Source organism: Schistocerca serialis, chromosome 2 (assembly GCF_023864345.2).
Source record: "Schistocerca serialis cubense isolate TAMUIC-IGC-003099 chromosome 2, iqSchSeri2.2, whole genome shotgun sequence".
Lineage (NCBI taxonomy): Eukaryota > Metazoa > Arthropoda > Insecta > Orthoptera > Acrididae > Schistocerca > Schistocerca serialis.
Genome location: NC_064639.1, coordinates 320,650,246 through 320,667,511, shown reverse-complemented (window position 1 = coordinate 320,667,511; position 17,266 = coordinate 320,650,246).

Sequence of the window (17,266 nt, the reverse complement as noted above, 5' to 3'; positions counted from 1 at the left end):
ACCACCGTTTTATTCGTATTTGGGTGGTGTTTTGAGTGTCGCCATGTTGACAATACGTTCAGGAAGATTCTAAAGTGTAGCCAAAGGATAATTTGGTCTCTAAAATGAATAGTACACCGTCAAACATAAATTTTCAGAAATGAACTTTTTTATTTTAAATTTTACAGAACAAATTCCACAGTGTTTCATTAATTGTCATTAAAACAGGTAAGTAAAATAGTGTTACAATGTTTTTCCTTATAAAAAGATTGAAACAGTCAAAACATACTGTTTACATGAGTACTACTAATATTTTTACTTTTATAGGTAAATAAGGTAAGTACTGACTAGTGAAAGATTCTAAAACGCAGCAGATGACTAAAATGCTCTCCATGTTTTCTTGCTTACTAAAATCAAGAAACTGAAACATAAGAACAAACAACTCCATTCTGTAATTATAAATATTTGGAAATATTTAGGAACAAAGAGTTGACAATATCGTCGAAGTTGGGATGGGCTCACAATTCAGACATTCGACAAGAGCTTTTCCTGGCACCTTTGGCACACAAGTATTGTTCCCCCTTTGTTGTTTGCAGGAAACCTGAATTTGACAACGTCTTCTACTTTGGTATTGGCCAGCACCAGTATCGAGTGCCCGCAAGGGGAGATTGGCTCCTCCCTGCAATTTTTAGGGGGCAGCAAGCTCACCTGCTACTCTGAGAATCAAGTCTCGGCGTGAAATCTTCTTAGAGGTAAGTAACTTAAAAACTGTGTGAGCATTGACTTCGGCAAGGTCAAGAATACCGTAAAAGATATACACAGGCCATCGATGGTTGCCAGCTTCAAATCTGTAGTGTCTAGCCATTTGGTCAAGTATATTGACTCCACCCTTAGTTTCACTATAAAACTTCACAGTTTCTGGAAGTTTCTTCTCAGTATACTCATTCACCTGATATCCAGCAGAATATTGCGCAGAATAAGAACTTTTTTTCTTTTTCCCTTGGCATACTGTGAGAAGATTGCCGCCTGATTTGTACAAATATGTTGCTTACAATGCGTCGTCTCCACTTCACGCCACAGGCGGAACCTCTCTACGTGATCTCTGAAGAGTGCCAACTAAACTTGTTCTTCTAATTTCAGCTCATCCGCCAGTTTCACAGAGGTGAAGAAGTTGTCAGTCGTGATGTTACGACTACAGTTGGGAATGGCTGGCTAGCTTCATAACGACATGGTGACCGAGACCTTACCTGAATCACGAGTTTCATGTTTCCTATGGTAAGGAAATCCATTCAGGATGAAGCACTTGTCATCATCACACAAAATCCAGTATTTTATACCATAGTTATCAAATTTACTCTATATGTACTGTTTGATTGGGCACCTGCACTTGCAGGGATGCAGTTGCTCGTCGACAGTCATGTTCTCGCCTGGCTTGTAGCAGGCAATGCAATTTTCGGTAAATAGATTCCTGCCGGCCGGTGTGGCCGTGTGGTTCTAGGCGCGTCAGTCTGGAACCGCGTGACCGCTACGGTCGCAGGTTCGAATCCTGCCTCGGGCATGGATGTGTGTGATGTCCTTTGGTTAGTTAGGTTTAAGTAGTTCTAAGTTCTAGGGGACTGATGACCACAGATGTTGAGTCCCATAGTGCTCAGAGCCATTTTTTTTAAATAGATTCCATATTTCCGAAGGAGGGCAACATTCATCAGTTTCCTTACATTTTCTTCTTGATGGCATAGAATCAAACCTAAGATGATTGTATATTTCTGCAAATATGTTCCTTGACATGGTGCTTTGAAAGAAATGTCTTCTCCGCTTATGGCTCTATAAGTCTTTGTATGAAATACTCCGAGCGCCATTTGTTCCACAAGCAGAGAGTAATCCAAGGAAAGCATCTAGTTCTTCTAGCTTAGGGACCACTCATTATTATCAGCTGTGCTGTGAGCCTTTTCTTCGATGAACTTTTTATCAGTTTCAGGATCGGGTCGCTGACATATAGCCGCAAAGCAGACAGCAGCGACTCGTCTGTAACATGTCATTTCGCGTGTCCCATTGGCCAGGTTATCTCCTGCAACACATCCTGGGCGGTGCACCTACCTACTGTGTCGCCTGTTTCAATCCGTGTGCGTTTGGTGCCATTGGAACTCCCCACTTCCTCGCCAGGGAGTGGATGCCGCACGGCGCTTCCTTTTCCTCGTCTACGATGAAATGCTGTACCACGTTTGGAACCCAATGTACCGCGACCATGCCCATCACTCGCTGCTCCATCAACTGCACCGCCTGTCACGCCGTCGCCATCTTGTAAGTCGTCCACAACACCTGGATCATCACCATTGTCGGCTGCAAATTGAATCGCATGTCAATTGTGACTGGTGAGATATAGGGAACGATGGCAAAAGGTCGGCTATGACGCAATTTGACTTAGGCTTTTACATCAGACGATCAATGATATTGCGTTCTGAGTTTTGAACAAAGATTTATTTATCAGTGCCTTATCGACTCCATCAGGTAGCTGAGCGATAACTCCTCCGCCCCACCATCCTCTTCCTTGTCGATGGCCCCAGTAAGCGTTGCACACACGCTTGGCTCGTCGTTGGGAGGGACGTCTATGTCCTCAGGTAGAATCCACAAATACGACACCTAAAGAATAGAAGAAATAAAGATGTACAGTGGACTGTGCGCTCATTGGTTCAAAACCAAGGATGGAATGGTTCATGCTTACGTTGTGCAAGAGGTAGGTCATCGTCAGATGGATCAGATACTGCATGCTGTTCTTTTGATGCATCTGAATCACTTGAGTCAGCAGTTTTATTTTTTTCCCCCGCCTGGATAGGCGGTGCGTGGGTCTGCTCCTGAGATCTGCTTCTGTAATATTGGCCTAGAGTGAAGGAAGAGTGTAGGAGCAGGAGAGGTGAAGCACTTCGGTACTGCATGTAACTTTAACCCTTCTAATAGAGTCAAAAGCACAGGTAAATATCAAATGCATACATACCTCTGGCTAGGATGAGCACGTAGGTGTGAAGCCATAGTCAATGTTTAATCCTGTGATGTTAGGATGACTGTTCTGTATAATCTTAATACAAAAGTCTCAATAGCAAGCTAGCCCACTCGGTAATAGAATCGATATTCGCAGGCTGTCTGCTCTTGATGAAATGGGCAGAAACCAAGACGGCACTCCCTGAGTTCCACAGCGTCGGCCAGAGGGCGCTGTGGTCGGTGTAGTTAGTCTTCTCTCGTAGTGCCAACTTACGAGAGCGTGCACCTACGTTGTGGCATCGTAACTATCGACGCCAAAATTTCCACTGGAACAAAATCGTCGTCCTCCTCCACATTCGGATCACTGCCGGATTCATCACTCGATTACATCGGTGAAACATTCTTCAGACAGTCCTCCATAAGGCCACGTTGTCTTGCCATCATAGCTTCAATGACACGAACTCGCGAAAATAAACTGCAAGTTCACGTCACTGGCGTCACGTCTGCCTCAGCCTGCTCAACTTGACCACAGACGAAGATTCGCCGACAGGAAACTTCCGTAACGGAGACGCGCCTGACATCTGCTGCCGTGTTAAGTGAACTATTAGCAGTACCCATACGGCAGTGTAGGATGGATAGGAGGCGCTCCCACTGTATACATGCTATTCTGTGGCTTCCCAGTGTTACTTCGTAGGTCTGTATGTCGCCAGTACGTAGAAACCGGAAAGCCGCGCTGATATAAAGTATCGCCCGATCTCCGAATTCTTCGCGTTTCACGTTCTTTTAGGATCCAAAGAGTCGTAATATACCCCAACATCTCGTGTATAACGTCGAGGCATGCCCAGAAAGTGTCGAATTGCGTTAAAATGCGTATGGGCCAAAAATTACCCACATGGTACTACCGTCACAACAGGAAAATTTTTCATACTTCTAGTTGTGCTAGGGAAATGAAAGTTTGGTGAGTTGTACAACCCCATAAATGATGAAAAGTCACGGAAGCGTTTGGTCGTGCGATGATTATGGAGGAGGGGGGGGGGGGGGGGGCTCTAAAACTCTCCGTGGGTAAAAAATGACCCACGTGGTACATCTAGTGTTAAGAGACGAACTTGCTCTCTGATTCGTCGCCAAACCCCGTGCAGTGACACTCTGTGGCAGACTCAGCGCTAGTGGAACTGTGGCCTGCGTCTAAACACCGTTGTGTGCGAAGATTCCTTGCGCAAAGTAGGCTGCAAACACTTGTCGTCTTTGTGATACTACGTCACAAACTCCATCACAAAAAACCATTTCACTCACCATTAAAATGCAGACACGACGGGCACATCGTGGGTGTAATGCACTACTTATTGTCATCTTTCAATCAATCAATGGCTTCTCGAATCAGCGAGTGTACCTTTCCTTTATAAATAGTTTAATTTCGTGCTCTTTTTTCCACTTTCCATTTTTCACGAATATACTTGACTTTTGGGCTTTGGTGTACCGCAATACTGCTACTTAATTAGGACTCTAAAATCATCCAGAAAGAAATCATGCTCGCACGGAAAAATATTGTCGAAGACATCATAGATCTGGGTGCACGATTCTCACACTCACTGTCTGCACACTTCTTTACCATAAAATATGGCCGACAGTCGTTGTATGAGCCCTTTTCACGCATTTGCAGGCTGTTCCAGGGGAAAAGAACATTTTCAATTGATCACCCCGTTAAGATGTTGACGTGCTCGCGCTATCTGCTGCATCTAATCTGACACACGTAGTAAGCCATTTAGTTCAGTATGGAAAGAAGGATCGTACAGGTGCGTACTGAGGCAGAGGATGAGTTCCGTCGTATGTAGAGCGATGCGGCTGTCCAATGCGCAATGCACCGTGAAAGAGGCCGCCACTTACGTGCAACAATATTTAGGTGGATAAAACAATGTCGCGAGACGGGTTCTGTAACCAATGTGAAGTCTACTGGATCTGAAATGAGAATTCTAACACCGGAAAATATCCGACGCGTTCATGCAGCTGCAAAACGAAGTTCACAACGATCTGTACATCGCCATTCCATAACATTACAAATACTTCTCACGTCTTCGTAGAGGATTGTGAAAAAGGATTTAAAGTTTCACCCATACAAGCTGCAAGTGACTCGACAGTAAGGATGACGAGAGAAAGTGAGTAGTCGCAATTTCTGCATAACTTTATTGAACAAGACTGACCAGGATGGCGCATTCCTGACAAATCTTGCGGTGTCTGATGAGGCAAACTCTCATCTGAATAGAGTTGTCGATGAATAAAACTTCCGAGATTACTCGACACAAACCCGTGGCTCACTCATGAAAAGGCCCAGGGTAGCCCAAAGTCACCACCGTCTTTTGTGCTGTTGGACAGAGCAGTGGTATCATTGACCCATATTTTTTTAGAGAGAACAACGGCCTGTCAGTTAAATATCAGTTCCTAGCACTATCAGGCCTTGATTAATAGTTTCTTCACTCCATAGCTGTAAGGGCATTGCTGTCTAAGCGCGATATCGTTTCATTGCCGTGTAAGTGTGATTTGGTTGAAGTAAGCCGAGACAACAGCCCATACTGCCGGAACTTGATGATCACACATGAGGCGCCACTTTCCGATCGATTACTCCCACGCTTCGCTGACACCCCACGGCCGGCGAGATCGCATGATTTTCCAGCCGCTGATTTTTTTCTCTCTGGAGTTATCTCAAGAACAAAACTTTTTCACGGTGACTCCAAAACACTGATGACCTTTAAAGCCGCAATCCGGAAACAGAAATAGGACATTCCTCAAGAAATGACCGAGAACATAGTGAAGAGCCACTGCGAACGTCTTTAGCAATCCGTCGCTAATAATGGAAGCCTTTTGTGCCATGTACGTTTTAAGAAATAGACTTGTGTTTGGCTTCTCAGGAATGGCAGTGCATTTTTGCCACGTACGTTTTAAGAAATAGACTTGTAATGACAGTTGTGTATTTAGCTATAAGTTATACTTCCGTAAATAAACGCTGAACCTCATAAACACTAAAGAGATTCTGATCGCGTGTAAGTATACCAATGGAAAGATATAATCGATACCTTCACCATGCGTTAACATTGGTGATGTTACTGATGACAGGGGCACTAAAGCAGAGTTACTAAATACGATTTTTCGAAATTCCTTCACAAAAGAAGATGAAGTAAATATTCCAGAATTCGAACCAAGAACAACTGCTAACATGAGTAACTTAGAAGTAGGCAACTTTCATTTGCAATGCAACTTAAATTACTTAATGAACGCAAGGAAAGGCAAGGTCAGGCTCCTCTCAACATATGCTGGTACAATAGTTCCATATTTAGGAGCCATGTATAACTGATCGCTCACTGAAAGATCCGTATCTGAATACTGGAAAGTTGCTCAGTCACACAATGCCCAAGAAAGGAAATTGGGAGTAATCCACTAAATGACAGATCCATATCACTAACGTCGATATGCAGTAGGATTTTGGAACATATACTGTGTTTGAACATTATGAGTTTTCTGGAAGAAAACGATTCATTGACGAATAGACAACACGGTCTCAGAAAATATCGTTCTTGTGAAACGCAATTAGCTCTTTATTCTCATGAAGTATTGACTGCTATTGACAGGGAATGTCAAATTGATTCCATGGATTCGTGGTTTCCTGTCAGAAAGATTACAGTTCGTAGTAAGTGACGGAAAGTCACCGAATAAAACAGAAGTAATATCTGGTGTTCCCCAACAAAATGTTATATTCTCTCTGATGTTCTCGATTTACATAAACGACTTAGGAGACAACCTGAGCAGCCCTCTTAGATGATGTTGTCAATTAAGGTCTTGTAAAGTCATCAGATGATCAAAACAAATTGCAAAACGATTTAGACAAGATGTCTATAGGGTGTGAAAAGTGGCTATTGATTGTAAATAACGAAAAATGGGTACTCATCCACATGAGTACCAAAAGGAATCCGCTAAATTTCGCTTACACGACAAATCTAAAGACTGTAAATTCAACTAAATACTTAGGGATTACTGTTATGAATAATTTGAGCTGGAGAGATCATATAGATTATGTTGTAGGTAAAGCACAGCAAAGACTACAATTCACTGGCAGAACATTGAGGAAATGCAACAGGTGTACGAAAGAGACTGTATGGACTACGCTTGTAGTCCTCTTCTGGAGAATTGCTGTGCGGTGTGAGATACACACCAGATAGTATTGACGGGGAACATCGAAAATGTTCAAAGAGGGGCAGTTCGTTTTGTACTGTCGCGAAATTGGGGAGATAGAGCCACGGATATGATGCGTGAATTGGGCTGGCAATCATTAAAGCAAAGGCGTTTTTCGTTGCGGCAGGACCTTCACATGAAATTTCAATCACCAACTTTCTCCTCAGAGTATGAAAATATTTTGTCGGCACCCACCTACATAGGGAGGAATGATCATCACAACAAAAAAAAGAGAAATCCCATAGAAGGATTTAAATGTTCAGTTTTCCCGCGCGCTGTTCGAGAATCAAACAGTAGAGACTTTGCTTTAATGTGGTTCGATGAACGCCTTGCCTGGCACTTAATTGTAAATTTCAGAATGATTATGTAGACGTAGATGTAGATGAAAATGAACTACTTACCATTTGACACCATATCCCCTTCTTGTCGTGTTCTTCTGTTGAAACTAACGCTCCGTAACGGCTTATTTAACTAATCAGTACTTGCTGAGAATATTGGCTAGTTCACAAACTGAAAGAAATGTCAGAGACTGCACATTTATGAATGAAAGACTGTTCGACAAAGAAGGATATAGAAGATATTTTTGAACGCGATGAGGACCACAGTTTTTTGGCACACACATTGTACAGTTGATACTGGTTTCGTTTTGTAGCCTCGCGTGTTGCCAACACATAAACAACAGCAGGCATGAGTCGTAGTGGCAACACCTGGTTCAAACTCGGTCAAGGGCGGGCGACAAACCTTTGGTCACGCGATATCGAATCGGAATTACACTGAGCAAAAGAAGTTGAAAGTGTACCCGCTTTGTAAAATCTATTCAAGCGGTGAAGGACTCTGCGGTTATCTGCCGCGTTACTTGACGTTTTTGGTGGTCCAAACGAAAACTTCGAAGGCAACGCTCCAGATCGAAAAACTTTCATCAATAAAGCTTAAATCTAAACGACTCTGTAACTGAAACAAGTTCTAGGTGTCAACACGTGTGGCAAAGTTTCTTTCATAACTTACTTTTCGTCCCACTAGTACCCACTTAAAACTGGTGCTCTTGCACCGGTAATTAGCAAATTGCGTCTCGCGGTGTTCCTTACTACCTCTGTTTCATTATTGATCTCTTAGTTGCATAAGCCCCTACAACTTCACCATAATCAACACTTATTTCTGTATCTTCGAGTCAGTTCTACACGTACCTCAAAGCTCTCTTCTGTCTCCACTCCAACCTCTATAAACTTCTGTAAAGGAATACAACGGCCATCCTTTTCTCCTCGGCTTACGCTGTCTGCAATGCATTAACATAAATCGTCTTAAGATTTAAGATTCGCAGACGAGTATACCGTCTAACAAAGAGCGGCTGTGTTTTTGTGTGAACAGATTCAATGTCGAAGATGATACGTGGTGATTTGAGGATAAATTCTTGACGTATCAATGCTTTTTATTTGTATGCAGATGTCTGAAGCTAAAAATGATTGAGCCAAAATATCTGTTAACTGGTTCATTTTATTTCGTAGTAAAATTCGTGAAGACTGCTGCATACTTTGCTCAGTAGTCTTCTTTGCTTTATTTTAAGCAAGGGTAAGCAATTTTAAACGCAAATACCAACAATATGTGTGTCAAACAATGTTTATTATATACTTTTGCAGAATGTTCAGAAGCTAAATGCAGTGATCTGTACGTGATTTGTGTATAAATTAACACTGTAATCGAGATATTCCATGTGGGCTGTTAGCTATATAGCAAGTGTCAATAGTTTATGACAGGAGATAAAATTTACGGATGGTGATGTTCATTTCATTCTCATTAGTCATAAGACATTTATTTATTTATTTTACACAATAAATTTCAGTAAATATTCCTTGACAAAAATACAACATTATTACTACACAGGCAGTATGTAGTATATTGTGATTTTGTGTTGGTAAAAAATAACAGTTTAAGAAAGTGCTGTAACAAGGTGCCTTGCAGGAGAAAAACTTTTAATCTCATCTCTTAAATAAACCTCACAGCCGTTAAGACCATGGTTTCTGTAGTGGTCAACTGTTTCTTTTAAATTTCGCTAACAAAAATTGCTCCCGAATTCGCTGTTGTCCTGCAGCTTGGAATATTCCTTGTAAAAACTATGTTTTCCGAGATAATATTGATTACCTTATTGTGATGTTTTTGCTGAAGATTGGAAATGAATAGTTTAAAGCTACTTTCGACAACATTAGATATTTGAGCTCGCTGCCGCATAAGGAATTGCGAAATCTATCACGCCACTGTTAATAAATGACAACAGCGCGAGTACTGAAGTTTATCCTCGTCAGATTAAGTTAGATTTATCCTTACACTTTTCATTGCTGGGGATTGTAGACACTCAATTTGAAGGTAGTGCTCTACCTTAGCTATACATAAGGTAGCTGAGCTTGATTCTTGAATAGACACGGCTAAGTAGATGTAGTTTGGCTATTGTGGAATACTACTTGTTTCTATAGTTGCATCTCCAAATAGAATTCATTCTTCATTCTGAAACACAGTTCGTCATAAACTTCAACTATTTGGCAATAATTACTTGTATTTTCTCTTAGTAAAATTTTAAAAAATTACCACCGATAATAAAGGTGTTTAAAAAATATGGAATCGGGTTGTAAAAATGCAGATAATCTTGTAAATTTGGAAAAAAGCAATTTTACGTACACAAAATACAATTCAAAGATTGATCTTAATGTAAACTCTTAAAATAATTTCTTATCAGTAACAGAAAAAATAATTTGACTCGGTAACAAATCTTTCAAGTTTATTAACATCACAACAAAGTCCTGAAAAAGTTATTTGTTTATGTAGTATAGGAGAATAGTTTTACATTCATCTACTTCCATAAGTCACAAATTTAATCTTCGTTCTCAGCACCTGCAGAGTCAAGGTAGGCTTTAACGAATATCAATTATTCCACACTGCCCGATATGCCGACTTCACTACGTAACAACACATCCAACTGTTTCCATACCAAAAATATTCCGGATTAATGCAAGTAGGACTCAGCGCACCGAGAGTTCCGTACAAACTTCCCAGCAAACGGGAATCTGGACATTTTTTTCCTGTTATCGATACTCTCAAGATGTCAGGCCCGGGAATTTCAAGACTTTCGAGAACGTGTTAATTTTATGTTTTAAGTGTCTATTATGAGCAATTTCAAATTTGCTACTGCAGTTTTTCATTTATTTGATTAATTCTGGAGTTTTATTATCATCATATGGTAACTGCCAATTGCACTTTTGTACATTTATTGATACTCGCAAATTCATGTGTCAAGACCTGTAGTGTACTTCCCTTAGACCTAGAATCATGAAATTTAACAAGAAGCAAGGTTACATAGTACAATCAAAGGAAAAACATCCGAAAATTATTAACCACGCCGCCAAGGAATCGTAGACTTCAGTAGGTGACATAAATTTCAGCTTAATACCTCTAGCTGTTCTTGAGAAAAAGGGGACTTAACAGACGGTCGGACAGACAGACGCATACCAAATGACAAAAATGTTTTTTTGATGTGATATAAATACAAATTAACAATTTTCGGACTTTTTCCTTTCCTTGTACTGTGAACCTTGCTTCTCGCTAATTTTCATGATTCTAGGTAAACGGGGAGACCCCTGTAGGTATGATGAATGAGTTTTTGAGTGTCAACGTACACTGTAGGTTTGATGAGTGAGTTTGCGAGTGTCAATGTGCGTACATTAATTGGCCTATCTTTTGATACTTCTACCCGTTCCTGAGAAAAAGTGGTCTTAACAGCGGGCCTGAAAGACAGACAATAAAGCGATCCTATAATAGTTCTGTTTGTATCAATTGAGGTACGGAACTCTAAAAATCACGCAATACATAACGATCTACTACTCTTTTACTTAATAAATTACATAGTTTTAATCGTTAGTGTACATTTTCAATGATTGTTACATATTTTTGGAAATTTACCTGGAAAAATTTTGTCAAAATTCGAAAACAATTTTTCTGCACCGTACCTCGATGTCTGGAGACGAACTGGACTCGCTGCTAAACCACACTGTAGCATATTGAAGCAGATCATGCACCTCCTGCTTGGGAACACCACAAGACGGATGAGAAATCACAGCGTTCCGGCGCAGCCCGTCCCGCCGGAGGGGGCCATCCGCGAAACATGCACATACACAGACAAACAGAAAACAGAGCAAACGCACTGCAAATGTGGAATATGTAAGGTGGAGGCGACTGGGTGAAATCGAGTACGGTGTGATACTATGCCTCCCGATCAGAGAACAAAATAGTGCATTTGCGCTAGGTGTTGGCACCTGTACAACATTTACAAGCAATTTTAGAACATGGGACGAGACGTCTTGTCATGATCGCATGGGTAGAAGTGACATAAAAAAATCGAATTGCGAAAACTGACGGAAAATACGTGTAAATTGAGAGAAAATACACTGAAATGCGGGGAAATTGAGGATCTACTTGCGTGTCTTCTGGTTAGTGCAGAAGAATTCTTGTACTTAAGAACGAGTATATGACAGCAAGAGGAATACGAGAAAATGTTGACATGGAAGCACTGCGAACCAGGGAAAGTGTCATTTTTTTCGTCGAGGCAGCATTCTACTGTATGTCTGTTGAGGTAATAGTGATACACGTGAGTTGACTGCTGTCTTTGATGCTTTCCAGGAAAAACAGAGAACCATATGCCTTTAAACTTACTTGCATCTGCGTAAAAGGATGACAGAGAGTCGATGGAGTGGTCGGTAGAGATGGAGTTGTAACGGGGTGTGGTTTAATGGTAGACTGATGATGCACTCTAGGGGGAGATGTTGCTGCAGTTCATTTGACCATTTTTTGCCAATGTTCTGTCAGGATGCATCAGTTGTGTGACATAGCCTGCGTTCCACTTGTATACAATAGCGTGTTCTGTGTGTGCCTTAGAGAAGTGCCTACTTGCGATCATTAGCAGTAAATCTCTCGGTCATCAGAGGACTTCCATCTCATGTGTGATGAAACGTAACACATTCCTCCAAACGAACGAAGATTTATGCAATGTACTCCATTCCCCTGTCGCATCTTGGGTATAAAATCAAGACTTCAATTTCATAACTAAGATGATTCTAAGTTAACGATAAGTGTTTGTGAGACACTGCAATGCCCCCACGTGTATACATTTCCTTGAGAGATGTCCTGTTTACAGAGTTAATGACAGCATACGGGTGCTGCTGCTATATATTTATCTGTTTCCTTATAAGAGGTATTCTCCATTACTAATTATCATTTTATATAGGAATGGTCTGGCATAGTATAATTTCTGAATTGTGATCGGATGTGAACAGTGGACACTATACACCTCTGGAAAGCTATATTACGCATGTATCACACAGTGCCGCTGTTTTAAGGAAGTAGTTTTCTCATTTTACAGTTTGTTACCATAGTTTATCGTAGAGAAACCTGCAAGAAGGATGAATGTGATGCGATGGAAATAAATTTCTTACAGTGGGATATAACAGCGCTGCATTCCACGCGACTGATAGGTCGGAAACTGAAGCGATCTAACGTTATAGTCTGTTTTAAGTGCAGAACTGTCTAGCCTTAGTATTGTGTGTGTTTATGTTCTCTCTTACCAATACCCTCCTGGTACTGACCCAGACACTAGAACAATACCTTAAAATTGATAGCATAGTTGATTTACTTAAAATGGTCCAAACTCCGACCATCTGGAGCTCCATCATGCATAAAAACTACCCATTTCTTGTTCTTAATCGTCTGCTATTACAACACTTTCAAATCTGTTACTATACACCAATAAGTGGTGCTAACCTCCTTCACATGGGCGCATCTGGAGAAATCTTGTGCACTTGGATGGGTGAGGACTCGGCAAGCTCCATTCATTCACGAGACGCAGAATGTAGCAGTCTACTTCTGGTCAGCTGCAGATTAAATCGGTAACGGTGCTCCAGGGTGGGTTGGTCAGATACAGTGCGTGGGGGGTGTTTCAGTATCTAATTTTATCCTAAGACTACGAGAATGCTCTGTGACTCCCATTCACACAGAGATAGATCACAAATTATACACTATGCTCGAGATGCTAGAAATACACTCCTGGAAATTGAAATAAGAACACCGTGAATTCATTGTCCCAGGAAGGGGAAACTTTATTGACACATTCCTGGGGTCAGATACATCACATGATCACACTGACAGAACCACAGGCACATAGACACAGGCAACAGAGCATGCACAATGTCGGCACTAGTACAGTGTATATCCACCTTTCGCAGCAATGCAGGCTGCTATTCTCCCATGGAGACGATCGTAGAGATGCTGGATGTAGTCCTGTGGAACGGCTTGCCATGCCATTTCCACCTGGCGCCTCAGTTGGACCAGCGTTCGTGCTGGACGTGCAGACCGCGTGAGACGACGCTTCATCCAGTCCCAAACATGCTCAATGGGGGACAGATCCGGAGATCTTGCTGGCCAGGGTAGTTGACTTACACCTTCTAGAGCACGTTGGGTGGCACGGGATACATGCGGACGTGCATTGTCCTGTTGGAACAGCAAGTTCCCTTGCCGGTCTAGGAATGGTAGAACGATGGGTTCGATGACGGTTTGGATGTACCGTGCACTATTCAGTGTCCCCTCGACGATCACCAGTGGTGTACGGCCAGTGTAGGAGATCGCTCCCCACACCATGATGCCAGGTGTTGGCCCTGTGTGCCTCGGTCGTATGCAGTCCTGATTGTGGCGCTCACCTGCACGGCGCCAAACACGCATACGACCATCATTGGCACCAAGGCAGAAGCGACTCTCATCGCTGAAGACGACACGTCTCCATTCGTCCGTCCATTCACGCCTGTCGCGACACCACTGGAGGCGGGCTACACGATGTTGGGGCGTGAGCGGAAGACGGCCTAACGGTGTGCGGGACCGTAGCCCAGCTTCATGGAGACGGTTGCGAATGGTCCTCGCCGATACCCCAGGAGCAACAGTGTCCCTAATTTGCTGGGAAGTGGCGGTGCGGTCCCCTACGGCACTGCGTAGGATCCTACGGTCTTGGCGTGCATCCGTGCGTCACTGCGGTCCGGTCCCAGGTCGACGGGCACGTGCACCTTCCGCCGACCACTGGCGACAACATCGATGTACTGTGGAGACCTCACGCCCCACGTGTTGAGCAATTCGGCGGTACGTTCACCCGGCCTCCCGCATGCCCACTATACGCCCTCGCTCAAAGTCCGACAACTGCACATAAGGTTCACGTCCACGCTGTCGCGACATGCTACCAGTGTTAAAGACTGCGATGGAGCTCCGTATGCCACGGCAAACTGGCTGACACTGACGGCGGCGGTGGACAAATGCTGCGCAGCTAGCGCCATTCGACGGCCAACACCGCGGTTCCTGGTGTGTCCGCTGTGCCGTGCGTGTGATCATTGCTTGTACAGCCCTCTCGCAGTGTCCGGAGCAAGTATGGTGGGTCTGACACACCGGTGTCAATGTGTTCTTTTTTCCATTTCCAGGAGTGTATGTAGAGCACTGTCTGGTATAATTTGATGATGTATATGTTCGAGAATTAACAGTGAATGGATGTACTGCACAGTCATCTATCTACATTCGCAATGATACTCGCAAAGTAGAGAATGGTCTGTTTAGCGATGATATTGAAATTGGGAAACATGCTGTCGCTTCATTGGTCGGTATTGAAATTACTGTAAAATTGCTAAAATTGTCCGTGCTATCAGCTGTGATGCTTACTATTACAGTACATCAACTGTGTCTTTTCCATCCCATCTGTCCGCTGGTAATCTGTTGGTCATCACACAATGATTGTCTGACATCGTTTGTTAGAGATGGAGAAAGATTTAAGGTGGAGGCGCAACACCTTCTGGGGATGGCTAGTACAAAAACAGTGATCACATACATGACGGCAGTATGAGGAATGAGTGGAAACAGAACGCAGTGCCATTGGCTATTCTGTCACTGTGACAGATGAGTTTAAATGTATAGGTCGTCAGTCACCTTCGGACTGCAGTTTGGAAACACTCCACAATGCCGCCAAACTCTTCCAGTTTCTTTATGTTTGACCTGTCTTTTATTTAAAATCATCCAGTGTGTGTGGTGTGTTATGGTAGCAGCAGTAACAATATGATTTACACCACGCAATGTCTAGTTTTCTGCGAAAGGCAATGGATCAGAACGTGTTAATGTCAGTTTAGAATCTGACACAGACCTCGAAGTCATGGTAGAAAAACAAAATGTATGGCAGTGTACAAAGCGTGTTACAGTAGAAGAAAAAAATCAATGTTTCAAACAACAACAAAGGGTCGCAGGGAGTGTCCCTTGCGACTTACAGTATAGTCTGTGGGATACGGTCATCCTCCTACGGTACAGGTGATGAAACTTTAAACTGGTCTGTGCATTGGATCAATACCAGTATATTTAATAGGATCGTCACATGTGCTCGGTGCCACCATGCATGCAGTATTTGTTTTCGATATATGGGAAGGGAGAGTGCGGCAAAAATCTTATCGAGTTCTCTATCGGATGAAATTAGTGGAGCTTTCATAGTTCGTAATTTTTCTCTGTTGGGTGGTACAGAATAACGAGGATAGCATGTTGGAGTGATAGAGGTGAATGGGCCCTGAGGGATGCGACTCTGCTTTGGACTGCAGTACCTGTATGTAGCTAGGGGAGGCACCACAATGCAGTAGCAAAGTGCTCATCCTTCTCCCAGTTCCTGTGCTGCCTTTTGTACTGCTTCGTGTCGCAGGAGCAGGCTTCATTTGGTGCTGACGTGCACGTCGTGCACAGTTGACGGAGCTACGACAACATGTTCCTGTTTTGATAAAATGGACAAACCACAGTCCTGTCGCACTAGCTCAGCTTAGCCTGTTTCTACACAGGTTGAACGAGGCGGTAGATATAGCTTTCTCCGACTTCTATTCAGTTCTGACGTAAATTGAAATGATCACATGCGCAAAGCTGCAGGGATGGTAGGGCAGAGTCTGAGGGGCAGTTGAAAGATGCATAGAGACTACCTAAATCCATATTGGAATTTTACTGTAGCAGATAAGTTCGAGAAAGGTGACTCGTTTCGAGATATGAGAGTGCCAGAAATATCATTCACTAGTGGCTGTAATCATTAAAGGACTTCTCCATAGGATCTGTAAGTAGGCTGTTTATGTTTTCTTATTGGCAACGTTACGTAGCGCCCTGTATGAAAATCACTGGCTATGCTGTGTGCAGTCTCTGGCTAGTTTGCATTGTTGTCTGCCATTGTAGTGTTGGGCAGTTGGATGTTAACAGCGCGTAGCGCTGTGCTGTTGGAGGTGAGCCGCCAGCAGTGATGGTTGTGGGGAGAGAGATGGCGGAGTTTTGAAATTTGTAAGACTGTCATGAACTGCTATATATAATATGACTATTAAGGTAAATACAGTGTTTGTTCTCTATTAAAATCTTTCATTTGCTAACTATGCCTATCAGTAGTTAGTGCCTTCCTTAGTTTGAATCTTTTATTTAGCTGGCAGTAGTGGCGCTCGCTGTATTGCAGTAGCTTGAGCAGCGAAGATTTTTGTGAGGTAAGTGATTTGTGAAAGGTATAGGTTAATGTTAGTCAGGGCCATTCTTTTGTAGGGATTATTGAAAGTCAGATTGCGTTGCGCTAAAAAAAATATTGTGTGTCAGTTAAAGCACAGTCTTGTATAATTTTTCAAAAAGGGGACGTTTCAGATGCAACACAGGTATGTGGTTGAATGGAAAGACTTGATTCCAAATCCCAGACAGCATTTCGAGCAGATAGCGTAACACTAGAGATCTGAAAAGCCTCTGTACATTTCTTAGACCCTAATCAGTACACCATCTACTGTTTGTGATCCTTCTCAATCAACCTTCACCTATAACCCAGCGGATATATCACAGAAGCTCTGACATGGCATCGAGACAGAATGCGTAACAAATACTGGAGAAATATCTAGTGGCGGTATGATGGAGTTGCAAATATCGGTTTCATGCCACATTCCTTAGCTGAATCACTTTCTAAAGTTGGTAATTTTATTACGAGGTGCACCATCGGTGACGTGTAATCGAACTGTTGGTTCGATAATATATGCTTCGGCGATCA